The following is a 17,812-nucleotide window of genomic DNA, read 5'->3' on the forward strand; positions in this document are numbered from 1 at the left end:
CACACACAGAGGAGGGGGGAAAAGTTTCTGATATGAAATTCTCGTTATGACAGGTCCTCCGAAAGTCTTCATATGAGGCTATGAGGCTAAGTTGGATCAGATATAACGCTCCTTTGCGGTTTACTTTTTCGTAATTGTTTACAAGTTGACTTGACTCTGGTGGAAAAGTGTTGAATGCGGCGTAAAGCAATACGGAATTGCAAACGATTGTCATTATAGTTGTTTGTATAAGTTTAAGGATATAAGTACGCATATATTGCCACCGGAAGACACGTCTGTGGACGCAGATTATGACTAATGTGCAACGATCTCTGAAATATCCGAGGCATAATAGAAAAATATAACGAAGTGCAACATGTAACAGTAAACTAACTGTAACGCGTAACAATAGGGCAAACTGAACGCGAGGCAATAAAGTACAACAGTCGGCCAACACATGAAAGTAATAGGCAACAATTATACTACCCATCAAAAGTCTCACCTAAAACACCCACTATATGTTATACATGTATACATGGTTACAACGAAGATGCAAACCTTATGCAGATTGATTGCACGAGGATGATTCATCAAACTGCTGAAAAGCATGTGCAAATGCATGTGAACAGCTGCTTTTTGGTGTAACGTTTTGATAAGAATTTGAACAGTGTTGAATATTCTGCAAAATCTAGTTTAGAACAGTTGACTGAAGTATGCGGCTAAATTTACGCTAGTGAGTCTAAACTTTTGATGGGTAGTATAGTTGAACACACGAGTCTAATGGTGAAGGAAACAGTAGACTCTAAGAGTAAATGAAACACATGATAGTAGACTCTAATAGTAAATATAACACATAACTGTACACTCTAAACGTAAATGAAACCCATGGCTGTAATCTCTAAAACAGTGACTGAAACAGTCAAAAAGGAAATGGTTTCCGTGTCTGGGGGAACTAACTTCACCATTTCAGATTAATGTATAATAACATATATCGAGCATCTCCTACGGGAGATAGTAAGTCACGCAGGTGATAATACGTCCTACGAAGGAGATCGTAAGTACTAAGTCCTCCGTAGGAGATACTAAGTAGTAAGTCCTACGTAGGAGATGCTAACTCCTGGCACCCGTGGCGAGCCACCTCCTCGTGGTGGGTGCTGGGTAACGCCAAGAGCTCACCAACACCCCCGTTGTGGACCCGGGGGGGATATTTGGTCCACCAACCCGTTTGCCGTGGGTTGCGGCCCTGTGTCGGTGGAGGAAGGGATCCTGGTGGTTGAGGGCATGGGAGCAGGACCAGTGTTCCTATATGCCCAATACACCACTTTGGCCCTGACTTCACCAAGACGGGGGGTTGAATGGGCCCGGTTCAACCAATCGGCTGGTCATGCCAAGCCCTGTGCATAGATAATATGTAATTGCACAAAATTTGATTTGGAATTGTTTAAACTTTAGTCTTGGCACCCTTTGTTCAGAATATTATTTGACTTGAATTTTGTTTACATGAATTCTGCCTAGAGTCTTATGCCCAGAAGGCGGTGGCTCATGGGCCAATCTGGTGGAAGAATTAATCTTTTGGTTTTTCTGCTGGAGTATATCATCTGAGTATCCTTGGTGCTGCAAGTTGGAGACCCGCTTGTGTTTAGCATTGTCCTTTGTGATACTCCGTGGTGGGTGGGGAGCTCGGATGATGAAACATATATACTACCTGTGGAATACCAAACCCCCCCCAAAAACGCAATAAACGTCAGCTTGACAACGATGATGACGACCAACGACCTTCCAACTCAATTTTTAGTTCTAGAAACTGTAGACAAGACGCCACTGAAACTTAACCCTTTCGCCATTTCCAAGGGTATACATGGCATTGCAGTTGAGGTTAAAAACGTTAGACGCTTGCGTTCAGGCTCTCTGCTGGTTGAATGTAACAGAAAACAGCAAGCAAAGAACCTCATGTCAACAGAAGTATTTGTTGGAATTCCCGTCTCTATCACTGCCCACAGGACTCTGAATACCAGTAAAGGCATAATCAGAGACAGAGATGGATTGTATGCTGATATGTCAGAGTTAGATATTGCCTCTGAGATGAAAGATCAGGGAGTGATTTATGTTAAAAGATTCACGATCCGCAGAAACAATGAAACGGTCCAAACAAATACTTATCTGTTCTCCTTCTCATCGCCAAATCCTGTTAAAGCAGGTTATTGTAGTCTTTCAGTTGACGTGTACATCCCAAATCCTTTGAGATGTTTTAGATGTCAAAGGTATGGGCACGGTGTTAACACTTGTACCAAGCCCATAATATGCGCCCACTGTAGTGAGAATACCCATGTCACAGAGGACTGTAACAGTGACCATAAAAAGTGTACAAATTGTTCGGGAAATCATTCGTCTTTCGCTAAAGAGTGTCCAGTCTGGAAAAAACAAATGGAAATCAATAAAATTAAATTCACCCAGAACGTCAGCTTTTCTGACGCCAAAAAAACTTGTGGAATCTGCAGCAAATGCTGAATCATTTGCATCAGTTGTAAGAACTCCTGAATATACCTCAAAAGTAACTACCTCGTCGATACATTGCCAGACAGATTTGACGTGGGTTAAAACAAATAATGCTCAGTTCGTTGCACCCGAACAGTCTACTCAAACCTTGACATCTTCTGTCAACACTCAGGTGGTATCTAAAGCAGGGTCACAGTCCTGTAGTCAGACTTCATCTGTATCTGGAGAATCTTTGTCTCGGCCAACTCACAAATCACGATCAAAAACAAGCTCGAAGAATATTGTTCAAAGTAAAACTGACTTAAGAACAGAATCTTCAAAAAAGAGTGGCAGACCCCAAAAGGGTTCAGAAAATCCTGTGAAAGTATTTAATAAATACGGATCGCTTGAGGCCATGGAAGTGTCAGAAAACTTCCATCCCAGAGCACATAGCTTGTCGCCCTCGAAAAAGATGAGGGGTAGATCCCCTATTAACCCACCAAAAAGATAGTGTATTCCAAGAATATTGTACAGTGGAACTGCAGAATTACATGAATTACAGCTATTAGTCCAAGATTTTACACCTTCAGCGTTATGTCTCCAAGAGACATATTTAAAACAAACAGATACATTTGACCTTCGTTATTTTAATGCATATCATTGTTTTTCACCTCCAGGTGATAGAGCCACCGGAGGATCATCCATTCTAGTCAGACAAAACGTTATTCAAAGCCCTGTTCCACTTACTACTAATATGCAGGCTGTTGCTGTGAGAATTACTTTACATGTAGCCTTTACGCTATGCTCTCTCTATATTTCACCGTCTTCGGCGTTTGCTAAAACCGATCTTCAAGCTCTATATGATCAGCTCCCGAAGCCCTGTATTATAATGGGCGATTTAAATGGCCACAACCCACTCTGGGGTAGTGTAACTACAAACGCTAAAGGCAAACTGTTGGAGGACTTTTCTTCTGATAATGATTTATGTAATTATAATGATGGTTCCAACACATATTTACACCCTGGCACAGGGACCTACACTGCACTCGACTTGTCATTGACAAATTCAGAACTATTAAATGAATTTGAATGGTCAGTCGACGACGGTCTCAGTGGAAGTGACCATTTTCCTACTGTATTAAAAGCTGTAACTCCATCCGATGTTCCTCCATTATCAAGACGAAATTTTTAAAAGGCTAACTGGGCTTTATATGAAACACTGTGTGCTGAAAAACTTACACCTGAACGTTTTATTGACGTTCCCGATGCTATTAAATGCTTTTCTGAGGAACTGAATTCCATAGCTGATGAGTGTATACCAAAGTCCTCTGTAGTTCCACACATAAGAAAACCATGGTTCAACGATGAGTGCAAACAAGCTTGGAAGGCAAGGAAAAAAGCAGAACATTATTTCCGTCGCCATCCTATGGTGCATAATTTAAATAAATTTAAGATTTTACATGCTAAAGCACCGCGTACTTTTAAACAGAACAATCGCCAATCTTGGCAAAATTATGTATCCAAAATAAATTCTCGGACACCTATGTCCAAGGTATGGAACATGGTCCAGAAAATTAAAGGTAAAGGTACTAAATCTACTGTCCATCATCTTAAACATGGAGATCAATTGCTTACTGATAAATCAGATATTGCTAATAAACTGGGTGAAACCCTTGCTAAACATTCTTCCTCTTCAAATTATGTACCAAAATTCCAGCAATATCAAAGACAAGAAGAAAAGAAAACTATTAATTTCAATTCCGATAATGGGGAAGATTATAATGAAACGTTTTCTATTCATGAACTCCATACTGCACTTGATCAAGCTCATGATACTGCTACAGGAGCTGATAACATACATTATCAACTCCTGAAGCACTTACCAGAATCCTGTCTGGAAACTCTCCTAAATATTTTTGATGGTATTTGGACATCGGGTAACTTTCCTTCTTCATGGCGTGATGCCATAGTAGTACCAATACCTAAACCTGGACGTGATCATACCGATCCATCCAATTATCGTCCGATTTCATCAACAAGCTGTGTTAGCAAGACCATGGAACGCATGATAAATAATCGACTAGTTTGGTACTTGGAAACAAATAACCTTATAACTGATATACAGTGTGGTTTCCGCAAAAACATTAGTACTGTCGATCACTTAGTGCGTTTAGAATCATTTGTTAAAAATGCACTAATTAATAAACAACATGCTGTGTCTATCTTTTTTGATCTAGAAAAAGTATATGACACAACCTGGAAATATGGTATTTTAAGAGATTTACATGACTTTGGCTTGCGAGGTCGTTTACCTTAATTTATAGCCAACTTATTAAATAAACTGTTTGAGAGGCATTCTAGAAGTTGCTGAGATAAAGATGACAAGAATTTTTATGGATGATCAACTTCTTTATTGCAGGGTAGCGACGTTTCGGTATAGATTCTTATACCGTTTTCAAGCGTGTGGGGAATGGCAGGGGGAGTACAATATATATACAGCAGAGATGAGCATGTGATGACAATACAACAATAACAGGATTAACAATAACTATTTGAGGTAACAATACATTAGAGAAGTGTTGAGGTAAGCTGATTAAGGACTGAAGCCAGCGGGTGAGTTGACAGAAGCCAGAGTGAGATGAGTGGATTAATTGGTGGAAGCCAGGGTGAGTTGAGTGGATAAATTGAGACTGGGGGCCAGAGTATTAATTAGTGTTAATGATGCAGTTGAATGCCGGAGAGACAAAGACGCCTTGATCCCTGTTGATTGTTGGGTTGTGTCTGCGGATTTGTACTGCTTCAGCAAGTTTGCGTTGTTTGAAGTCATGTTTGTTGCTAGCAAGTGTTGTGACAGTGTCCCAGTTGATGTTGTGGTCAGGAAATTTGGTGATGTGTTCCGAAATGGCTGATTTTGTGTCACCTTTGTTTGTGGAGGTTTTGTGTTCTTTGATGCGTATGTTGAGTGGTCTGGATGTTTCCCCAATGTAGTTGCTGCCGCAGCTGCAGCTGATGTTGTAGATGACGCCTTTAGGGTGTTGTTGTTGTGTACTGTGTTTCCTACCGTTGGCCTTAATCATTGTTTTGAGGGGTGTTCCTGTTGTAAAATAGGTGTCAATGCCTGCTTGTTGCTTGAGTAGGCGACTGATGTGGTGTGATGTTTTGCCGGTGTATGGTAGTGAGATGCGTATGGGAGCGGGATCAGGCTTGGTAGTAGTGGGTTTGGGAGGTGGGTTGACAGTGGAGTTAATGACACGGTTAACAAGTTGGGGAGGGTAGTTGTTTAGTTGAGTGAAGACATGCTTGAGATGGTTTAGTTCGGGTTGAGGGGAGACAGAGGATAGGTTTAGGGCACGGCGGGTGAGGGTAGAGATGATGCCCGTTTTAGTTCGGAGTGAGTGGTTTGAGTCAAAGTGGAGGTATTGGTCAGTGTGAGTGGGTTTACGATAGACAGAGGTTTGGATGGTGTTGTCAGTAGTGCGGGTGACGAGAACGTCAAGGAAGGGGAGTTGTGAGTTGCTTTCAGTCTCAAACGTGAACTGAAAGCGGGGGTGTTGCTGGTTAAGGTGCTGAAGGAGAGCGGAGGGGTCGTTAGCTTGGGGCAGAATGACAAAGGTGTCTACTACTACCAAGCCTGATCCCGCTCCCATACGCATCTCACTACCATACACCGGCAAAACATCACACCACATCAGTCGCCTACTCAAGCAACAAGCAGGCATTGACACCTACTTTACAACAGGAACACCCCTCAAAACAATGATTAAGGCCAACGGTAGGAAACACAGTACACAACAACAACACCCTAAAGGCGTCATCTACAACATCAGCTGCAGCTGCGGCAGCAACTACATTGGGGAAACATCCAGACCACTCAACATACGCATCAAAGAACACAAAACCTCCACAAACAAAGGTGACACAAAATCAGCCATTTCGGAACACATCACCAAATTTCCTGACCACAACATCAACTGGGACACTGTCACAACACTTGCTAGCAACAAACATGACTTCAAACATCGCAGACTTGCTGAAGCAGTACAAATCCGCAGACACAACCCAACAATCAACAGGGATCAAGGCGTCTTTGTCTCTCCGGCATTCAACTGCATCATTAACACTAATTAATACTCTGGCCCCCAGTCTCAATTTATCCACTCAACTCACCCTGGCTTCCACCAATTAATCCACTCATCTCACTCTGGCTTCTGTCAACTCACCCGCTGGCTTCAGTCCTTAATCAGCTTACCTCAACACTTCTCTAATGTATTGTTACCTCAAATAGTTGTTGTTAATCCTGTTATTGTTGTATTGTCATCACATGCTCATCTCTGCTGTATATATATTGTACTCCCCCTGCCATTCCCCACACGCTTGAAAACGGTATAAGAATCTATACCGAAACGTCGCTACCCTGCAATAAAGAAGTTGATCATCCATAAAAATTCTTGTCATCTTTAACTTTTTAAATGATAGACAGTTTCAAGTTCGAGTGGGTTCTACCCTGTCTGATCATTACAATCAGGATCAGGGTGTTCCACAAGGCAGTATTTTGTCTGTTACACTTTATAGCATAAAGATAAATAGTTTATCAAAAGTTTTAAACGATTCAATTGATGGATCCTTATTTGTGGATGATTTTAATATTTCTTGTCGTGGGAAAAACATGCATACTATTGAACGGCAACTGCAGTTGTGTTTAAACAAGATTAATAAATGGTGTCTTGAAAACGACTTTAAATTTTCTAAATCCAAAACTAATTGTATACATTTTTGCAGAAAATATAAGCCACATAAAGACCCTGAACTATCTCTAGATGGCACTCCCATCAAAGTTGTAAAGGAGGCCAAGTTCTTGGGCCTAATCTTTGACTCCCATTTAACATTTCTGCCTCATATCAAATCCCTTAAAAATAAATGCCTGAAGGCTCTTGACTTGTTGAAAGTTGTTTCCAACTCAAAGTGGGGAGGGGATCAAGCAACCCTCTTACACATATATCGATCACTGGTCCGTTCGAAACTTGATTATGGCTCCATCGTATATGATGGAGCCTGCAAAAGCAACCTTAAACTTCTTGATTCTGTCCACCATCAAGGCTTAAGACTTTGTCTTTGGTCTTTCAGAACTTCACCTATTGATAGTCTCTACGTTGAGGAAGATGAACCATCTCTTACTCAACGTCGTATAAAATTGTCTTTACAATACATTACTAAATTATATTCTAATGAATCTAACCCTGCCTATAACTGCGTGTTCAATCCCCTTTATGCGGATTTGTATAACAAAACGTCTTCTCTTGTTCCACCTCTTGGACACAGAATTAAACCATTTATATCTGCTGCCGGTATTGAGCTGGAAAGTATATCGCCTTCCCGCCTTCTTTCTTCTCCTCCTTGGCAATTGGTTAGGCCACAGGTTGACCTAACATTAACTGCATTTAAGAAATCAGAAACAAATGACTTACAATACAAACAAGAATATCATCAATTAAAACATAAATATAGCAATTACAAACCCTTATTTACAGATGGATCCAAGGACGGTGGCGCTGTGGCTTGTGCCACTGTCATTGGATCCAGAACAATATCTTCTAGATTACCAGATAATAGTTCTATTTTTACAGCAGAAGCTAACGCCATATTAACAGCTCTTAAATATATTCCAAGACACCCTAAACGTAAACAATATATAATCTATTCCGATTCTCTTTCTTGCCTTCAGGCTATTAAAAATATTTCTTGCACACATCCACTTTTAATAGAAATTATTGAATTGTATAATGATCTTGCAACTGGCCAATACGACATCGTCTTCTGTTGGTTACCCAGCCATATAGGGATCTCTGGTAACACACTGGCTGACCTTGCTGCTAAGGCAGCACTCAACAAATCTGTGACAGCATTGCTTATTCCTTACAATGATTACAAAGCGAGCATTAGATCTTATATCCGTGACTTGATGCAGAAGAAGTGGGACACCCAAGTGGGTATAAATAAATTACATGAGATGGGTTGGGTTGTCAGTCCAGATTTGAAGAGGTTATTTTACGACGTATTGGTCACACTAGATATACTCATTCATACCTGTTAAAAGGTGAGGATCCTCCATTTTGTATCCCTTGTGATGACAGAGTCACAGTCAAGCATATCCTGCTTGACTGTGTTGAACTCTCCATCACAAGGGATCAATATTTCGCTGTCAAAACCGTTAAGGATCTTTTTACAAACGTCAGTTCTCATTTAATTATTGTTGTTTTTTTAAAGAAATTGATTTTTGTGTTGAGTTTTGAATGATGTGTTCTATAGATAGATGTATTTTAATTATTGGAAGTTTAATTTCGTAACTGCTTGTTAGTGGCTGTACCCTCGAAGGGGGTTGAAGTACCGTAAAATTATTGTCCTCCTGAGAGGGTACATAAGTCCATAAACATTACAGTAAATTTAAACTTTCCACTGTTTTTAGTCGTAGCATATGTGTATTTTTAATTTATGGCTAGATGTGTCTAAATTGCTGACAGCTGAGGGGACGATGTAAATCCAACGAGGGTCCATGCAGGTAGCAAAGGCACTGTAAGTCCCCATGGCCCCTAGTATGGTGATCTACCTTCAGTTGATGGCAATCTGTAGCCTGATTTTATATTGTATTGTCCGAATAGTGATATAAGTTTTAACTTTCCACGCTAGTTTTAATCCCATTTGTGATATTCTAGTTGTTTTACTGTCCGTCGTTGACAGGTTTTTACTATACATATATTTCATTTCAGTATTAAATGTTCTCGTCACAATATGGCTGAGATATTACCGATGTAACGTTAAATATTAACTCACTCACACTCACTGCTAACTCCTACGTAGGAGATATTAACTATTAGGAGATAATAACTATTATCTCCTACGTAGGACTTACTATCTCCTACGTAGGAGATAATGAGACTAAAAAACCTCTTTCACCGTGCCCATAATATGCTTCCGTAGAATTGCCTTTCAGCAATCCATGCTTGTCGTAAGAAGCGTCTATGACAGGATTGGGTGGTCAGACTTTCTGACTTCGGTGACAAATGTCATCGGTTCCCAATTGCACATATCAATGTTTATGATGCTGACCACTGGATTGCCTGGTCCAGCCTCGATTATTTAGTGACCTCGATTATTTACTGACCTCCGTCATATAGCTAGAATCAAAAGGCACTAGTTCACCTCTAGAACTATCTATGTCCTATGCGCGGCGTAAAGCGGAACTCACTCACTATTCAAGTGAAATTTAAAGTAGAAATTAACTGACTCACTCAGCTGGCTGTCACAGCCGCGTGTGGCACCCTTGAAGGGACACCTCCTCGTGGTGGGTGCTGGGTAACGCTAACTGCTCCTCTCCCGTGTGGACCCGGGACAGAATCTGTCTACAGCACCCCATTGCTGGTCGTAAGAGGCGACCGAATTGGGCAACCTGTTTGCCGTGGGTTGCGTCCCGTGTCGGTGGAGGACGGTAGTCTGGTGGTTGAGATCAATGGAAGCCTGAACCGTGTTCCTTTTGCTCAACACACCACTTTGGCCCATACCCTCGACGGGTGGTAGAATCGGCCCGATTCTATCAATGGGCTGGTCACTCCAAGCCCTGTGTATGGACTTTCTTTATTAATTTTGTAAAATTGGATTTGAAAATGTTAACCATTGGTCTTGGCACAGTTGTTCTCAAAATATGTTTATGATTTTGATATATGATGTTTTGCACTTTACCTAGAGTCTTATGCCAGAAGGCGGTGACTCATGGGCCAATCTGGTGGATTTGTCATTTGTAACTCTTCTGCACGAGTATATCATCCATAGTATCCTTGGTGCTTTAAGTTGGAGACCCACTTGTTTTAGCATTGTCCTTGTGATACTGTTTTGTGATGTGTTTGTCGACATTCCAGTCACGGTTACGGCTCATAAAACACTCAAAACGAGCAAAGGAATCATCAGAGATAGTGATCGATTGTTTGCGGATATGAAAGAGCTTGACATCGTCTCTGAGATGAAAGATCAAGGTGTACTCTATGTCAAACGTTTCACAACTCGGAACAATGACGTTGTTTACAAACACCAATGCGTACCTTATCTCCTTTTCTTCACCAACTACTCCAAAATCTCTTAAAGCAGGTTTTTGTAACATCAGTGTGGACACGTACATTCCGAATCCTCTAAGGTGTTTTAAATGCCACAAGTTCGATCTTGGCGTCAGTACTTGCACACTGTCTGTTGTATGTGCTCACTGTGGCGAAAAGACACATACAACAGAAGATTGTGACAGTAACGTTACAAAATGTACAAACCGTGCGGGTAATCACTCCTTCTACTCTTAAAGTTGTCCTGTTTTGGAAACGTCAAATCAAATTCACTCAAAACGTTAGTTTTGCGGAAGCAAAAAACAGTAGAACATAAGGACACCTATGCTTCTATCACCAGAGCACCGTAAGAAGCGGTTACCACATCGTCTTCTGTATGGTGTCAGACAAACCGGACCTGGGTTAAAAGTGAATCTCCTCTGATATTCTCACCTGCAATATCGACCCAAACAACAGAATCAGTTCCTAGTACATCTCAAAGCCAATGTGAAACATCTTCTGATCTTGAGGCATCATCTCAGCCTACATCAAAGTCTACACAGCTCTTTAAAGGCAAAGGTACGATGCCTGATTCTTTGAAAAACGTAGTGGCAGAGCCCCCAAAGGGTCAGACAATAAAATCAAATTATACAACAAATATGGATCCCTTGAGGACTGAAAACGTCCGCTCTAGAGCACATAGCTTGTCGCTCACCAAAAATGTACGGGGAAGACCCCAATAAATCCTCTCAAAAGATATCTTATCATAATCCAGTTATACAATGGAATTGTAGAGGACTAAGGACTAATTTCCATAAATTACAACTTTTAATCCAAGATTTATCACCCTCAGCATTCTGTCTGCAGGAGACATATTTGAAATAGACAGATGCTCTTGACCTGCGTTCGTTCAGTGTAGGATCAAACACGCCTCCGAGGTTTGGGTAGCGCATGTAAACCCGCGGAGGGAAAATACCTCGGACCGAGGGCCGAAGGCTCGAGGTATTTTTCCCGACTCCAGGGTTTACATGAGCTACCAAAACAGAGGAGAAGGGTTTGATCCGTTCTATAAACCGATCTGGTGAAAAATGAATAAGTGAATAAGCAAGATAATACAACTCGGGAAAATCAGCGTTATAGCGAATTGATTCCGTATTGGCGCGCTATAGAGAATCGACTCGAGGTAAACAAGGTCGTGCAGTCGTCGTCAACCACGTGGCCTAGTCGAACGCTCAGCTATCATTCAATGCCAAGATGTCACTGAGAGAGGAGGGACGCGAAGCTCTACCAAGCAAACGTTGAAGAACAGCTGGTCTGCGAAGTTACAGGCAAGTTCCCCTTAACTATGACAATGTTATGGGCTAATTGGAAGGATAAGTCCAGTGCAATTTTGTACATATTACAGTATTATATTTAGAGATCATTTAATGTTTCATTTGAATTGTCTCATCGACGCTCATGGCTGAAATATTGCCCAAGGTGGCGTTAAACAATAATTCACTCACTCAAAACTGTTATCACTAGGTTTACATAATTCAAGTAGTAAGAACATTTTCAAAATACTTAACAGGTAAGTTTTTCTTTCAGGACACAGAAGTGCCGCTGTCTGATGAACAGAACTACGGTCTCTCGAATATCCTGACAACTGAAAAGGCCGGAGAAGACAGCGAACTGCACAGAGGAGGAGACACCGGACACTGTCTCTCCACAGGAGGAAAGAAAACTGACCAGACGAAACATTACTTTCAATTTCAGTTTCTGATTGTACATGGTCAACGAGAATTAAAAGAAATACTGTTGGTTTTGGTTGCATTCGTTAAGAGTGTATACGTCGAAAAAGACCCAGGGACTTGGTAAAAAATTATACATAAAGTAATACAGGTAATTACCAAGTACCCGGGTTTTCATGTAGAAGTCCGGGGGACTTCCTCGAAGTAAGATGCATTCGAGGTTTTCATCATGTTTGAAGGCACCCACAAGATAAGGAGAAATCATCTCAAGAGGTTTATAACTGCATATCATTGTTTTTCGCCTCAGGGTGACTGGGCCACTGGAGTGTCTTCCATTCTAGTCAAACGGAAGTTATCTATAGCCCAGTTACACTTACTAACCTTCAGGCTGTTGCTGTGCGACAAACTTTCCACGTTGCGTTTACATTAGGTTCTCTGTTTCTCCGTCTTCAACGTTTCAGAAACGCGATCTTCAAGCTCTATATGATCAACTCCCAAAGCCCTGTATTATTATGTGAGATTTAAATGGGCACAACCCACTTGCTGATGAATGTATACCAGAGTCCTCTGCAGTTCCACATATCCGGAAACCGTGGTTCAACGATGAGTGCAAACAAGCTAATAAGGCAAGGAAAAAAGCAGAACATTATTTCCGTCGCCATCCCGTGGTGCATAATTTAAATAAATTCTAAATTTTAAATGCTGAATCACGGCGTACCTTTAAACAGTATAAACGCAAATCTTGGCAAAAGTATGTCTCCAAAATAAATTCTGGAGTTGCCTGCCCCTACTGACAAGACGTGTGTGTGTACACGCTCTCGCTAAACCACCCGACAAAAGCAAATACCAAAAGCTGTGAGTAACACCTGACAGATCATATTGCTTTATTAAAGTGTTGCCACTTCAACGTTACCGATGGGGATACCCCTTGACGTTTGGAGAGCGAGAATAGGAACATTCTCACACCCACATGGCACCCGGCAGGTCGGCCATGTCAGCCCGTATACCCCGTACACTGAATGGCCGTGGTATGTCGATGTGGGCTATCGGCTCCTGGCTACATATGTGTTGCTTACCTCCATATACAATGCAAGTTTCATTGTCGTGTTTGTCTGGTCTAATATCTTACTCTCGGGGGATGTTGAACTGAACCCGGGACCCACCGGTAAGACGAGTCATATCAGTGAAAGCGACCTCGCAGCCATGAAAAATGATATTTTACAGGAGTTTCGGGCAATGAAGAATGAACTTATGCGTGACATGAGAGACATAAAAACTCAAACTAGGAAACTTAGTAGTACTGTGGACGACATAAAGCGAAACATACAGGATATTCAAGGGGAACAATCTGTCCTACGTTTAGATATAGAAGCTGTCAGTGACCGTCTGGACAAACTTGAGTGTAACCCTCCACGTCAGAGTGGATCTGGTCAGCATGATGTGATAGACTTGCTAAAGGAAGTTGAAAAATTAGAACAATACAATAGACGTAACAATGTTTTGCTATATGGCGTGTCCGAAAAACCTGAAGAAGTTAGCTGGGATTTGAGAGCCTTGTCATGTGAGATTCTGAATGACTGTTTGGACTCGGACAGTGTCCGGCTGTCTCCAGAGGATATCGCTGAAGCTCACAGGATCGGACGTCGGCCATCACAAACTAAACGTACTAGGCCAATCATAATTAAATTCTTTACCTCGGACTGCAAAATACGCTCACTTGGTCTCCGTAACGCACTAAGGAGCAAAGGTTATGGGGTCGCCAGTGACCTGACTCACAGACAGAGGAAAATACTTCAAGATCTACGATCACAGAACAAACGTGGCTACTTCCGAAACGGCGAACTGGTAGTATCGGAGAGTACGGACACCTCGAATACAGACACAGCCTGCTCCATTGTAGAGAGCATTCCTCATGTAAACCCACCTCCCACAAATACCTAGGGGTGTGGCCACACCCAGCTACACAGCCGTTCGGCTTTGAACGTAAACAAACAGTTTCTCTTTTGGAATATCTCCGGTTTCCTCAATAAACTTTCAGATACTTGTTTTACCGATTATATATCTGACTTTGATATTATTGGTCTTCTAGAAACATGGACTATTGACTATGATTATGACCATATTTTTCATGAACACATACCCTATAGTATCAATGCCCTTAAAACAGCGATTAGAGGAAGACCGTCAGGAGGTATAACTGTTCTTGTGAAAAAGTCCCTCAATAATTATGTGAAAACATCTAAAATCACAGAGAATGCTGTATTTTTGTTAATTGACAAGACTGCCTTTTCATTGGATAAAGATGTCCTATATGCCAGTGTATACGTAAACCCAAGTGGCTCTACCTGGTATACACACAAACAGATTAAGTGTGGTATCACGCTGTTCTGTAACTCACTTGTTGAGGTACTTGGATCAAGGAATAAGGATGTGCATGTGATTGTTGGTGGGGACTTCAATGCTCGAACGGGAACACTATGTGATGCCATTGATAATGACATCTCTGATATCTTGGGGGATGAGTATATGTCGTCGTTTGAGGACAGCGTTAACATCGACAGGTCATCGTGTGATAAAATCATCAACAGTGCTGGTCGTGTCCTGGTGAATATGTGTGCTGCCCTTAATATGTCCATCTTAAACGGCCGTTGTGGTGCGGATTCTGGTATCGGCGACTTTACGTTTATTAATCAGAGTGGATCAAGTGTAATTGATTATATTATTGTATCTAATTGCCTATTTTCATATTGTAAACATTTTGAAGTTGTTTCACGAGCTGACTCAAGCCATCAACCGTTAGCGTGCTCGTTTCAGTCACGTGACCCTGCTACCGACGACAGTGTTGAAGTAGCACGTGCAAAACGTGTGACGGACCGCTATGTGTGGGACCTGAAGTATCTCCAACAGTTCAGGGAGAACCTGTTGTTACCTGCCGTTGTTGACATATTTGAGAAATGTATACTACCTGTTGATGAAATTGATAAGGTTGTTACTCAGTTTACTGCAGTAATCTGTGAAGCGGCCGGTAGTATGAAGCGCCATAAGAAAACTAGATTTGTACACTCCGAACCATGGTTTGACGCGGAATGTAGGTTCCATAGATCAGAAAGGGAAAGACTTCTTAAAGTATTTCGTGGTAATAAAACTGATGTTCACTTGAGTAATTATATTAAAGCCCGGAATACCTACACATCAATACTTAGAAATAAAAGGAAAGCATATTATGACAAAGTGAGCGATAAAATCGCAAGAAGTCTCCATGATAGTAAAGCATTCTGGTCTACTTTAAAAGGGTTGTCCTCCTCTGCCAATACTCGTTCTCCTAATATAACCATCTGCGAATGGGCTGACCATTTCAAAAACCTGTTTCTTTCCGATGATCAGTCCGAAGTCAGTGTTATGCATGAAACTGACTCTGATAACTGTGATGATATGACACGCTTCATTTTAGACTCTCCTATTTCACAGGAGGAGGTTTTCACCGCCATCGAAGGGCTGAAGTGTGGCAAATCCTCAGGTACTGATTTATTAATTCCAGAATTTTTCAAATACACAACCGATATTTTGGTACCATATCTTGCAGCTCTTTTCAATGCCATGTTTGAACAGGCTTACTTTCCAGAATCATGGTCGGAGGCTGTCATTGTTCCTTTATATAAGAAAGGTGATATACACTCCCCATCTAACTATAGAGGTATTTCTCTTCTTAGTGTATTTAGCAAGGTTTATGTGTCTATATTAAACAGGAGATTAACGTATTGGTGTGAAGCATATTGTAAAATTGTAGAGTCACAAGCTGGTTTCCGCCACGATTACTCCACCATTGATAACATATTTATCCTCCAGTCTATTATCCAGAGGTACCTGAGTAAGCAAAAGGTCAAACTTTACTGTGTATTCGTGGATTTTGCAAAGGCATTCGACAGTGTAAGTCGTTTGAAATTATGGTCAGTATTGAAGTCTAGAGGTGTCTCCCCCAAAATGGTTAACTCTGTACAGGCTATCTATTCTTCCGTTAAGGCTACCGTAAAATTTGATAATGTGCTATCAGGATTTTTCCCTTGTTCACGTGGTGTTCGTCAGGGCTGCGTCCTAAGCCCTCTGCTGTTTTCAATTTTTATCAACGAGCTGGCTGTTGAGATAGAACGGTGTTCAGGTCCAGGTATCCAATTACATCCTGATGTTATTCAGATATTTATTCTCCTCTTTGCGGATGACATCGTACTTATATCTGATTCTATTGGTGGACTACAGAAACGCATCAATGTTTTAGAAACGTTTTGTATAGAATACGGTCTTGAAGTCAATTTGGATAAGACAAAAGTTGTCGTGTTTCAGAAAGGTGGTATTTTATCAAGACGAGAAAGTTGGTTTTATAATGGTAGGAAGTTGGAAGCTGTAACTTCATATAAGTATCTTGGTATAACCTTCACGAGGGGCTTGTCTTGGTCTAGTCATTGTTCCAATGCAGCCTTGCAAGGCAAAAAGGCCTTATTTGGTGTCCTTAAAACAATAAGTAAACTAAGCAATATATCTCTTGAGTTATACTTTAAGATATTTGATAGGAAAATAGCTCCTATTCTGCTGTATGGTGCCGAGGTCTGGGGATTCTATCAGAATGACTGTATAGAATCGGTACACACATTGGCTTGCAAACGAATTTTAGGCGTCAAGATCTCTACAACTAATAATATAGCTCGTGGTGAATGTGGGCGGTTTCCCCTATATATTTTAGCATATAAACGGGTTATAAAGTATTGGCTAAAACTATTAGGCATGTCTGAATCTCGTCATCCCAAAAAATGTTATCACATGATGCTAATGGCTTTAGATCATAATAGAGTTAATTGGGCGTCGAAGTGTAGAGATCTGCTTTACAGCTTGGGTTTTGGCTTTGTTTGGGAGCAGCAAACTGTTACTTCCCCTACCTCATTCTTAACTGAATTTGAGAATCGTCTTAAATGTATTCATGAACAGAACTGGTTCAGCTCACTTCAAAATGGCAGTAAATCTACGTGTTATTCTTATTTTAAAACATCACTGTCTAGAGAGCCATATTTAAATGTGATTAGCATTAAAAAGTTTAGAGTAGCACTCGCGCAGTTTAGGTGCTTTTCACACCAGTTACGTATTGAAACTGGAAGATATTATAAAATAGATAGAAATGACAGGCTATGTTTACAATGCGAGGAAGGCTATATTGAGGATGAGTACCACTTTCTCCTCGTGTGTTCCAAATTCAAACAGCTCCGCTTGAACCATTTACCTAAAGCCTTTTGCACCAATCCATGTAAAGCAAAATTCAAACTCCTTATGTCATCATTAGACTGTAATCTTATAAATAATTTAGCTAGCTTTATTTACCATGCAATGCATCTAAGATGTTAAAACTACCGATCTATACTGTATACACCATGTTTTGTCATACACCATGCAACTTTTGTAGTTATGGGCCGATGGCCTACACTTCTGTAATAAAGAATATATATATATTCATAAAATAAATTCTCGGACACCTATGTCCAAGGTATGGAACATAGTTCAGCC

Source organism: Haliotis asinina, chromosome 12, assembly GCF_037392515.1.
Source record: "Haliotis asinina isolate JCU_RB_2024 chromosome 12, JCU_Hal_asi_v2, whole genome shotgun sequence".
In the NCBI taxonomy this organism is placed as follows: domain Eukaryota; kingdom Metazoa; phylum Mollusca; class Gastropoda; order Lepetellida; family Haliotidae; genus Haliotis; species Haliotis asinina.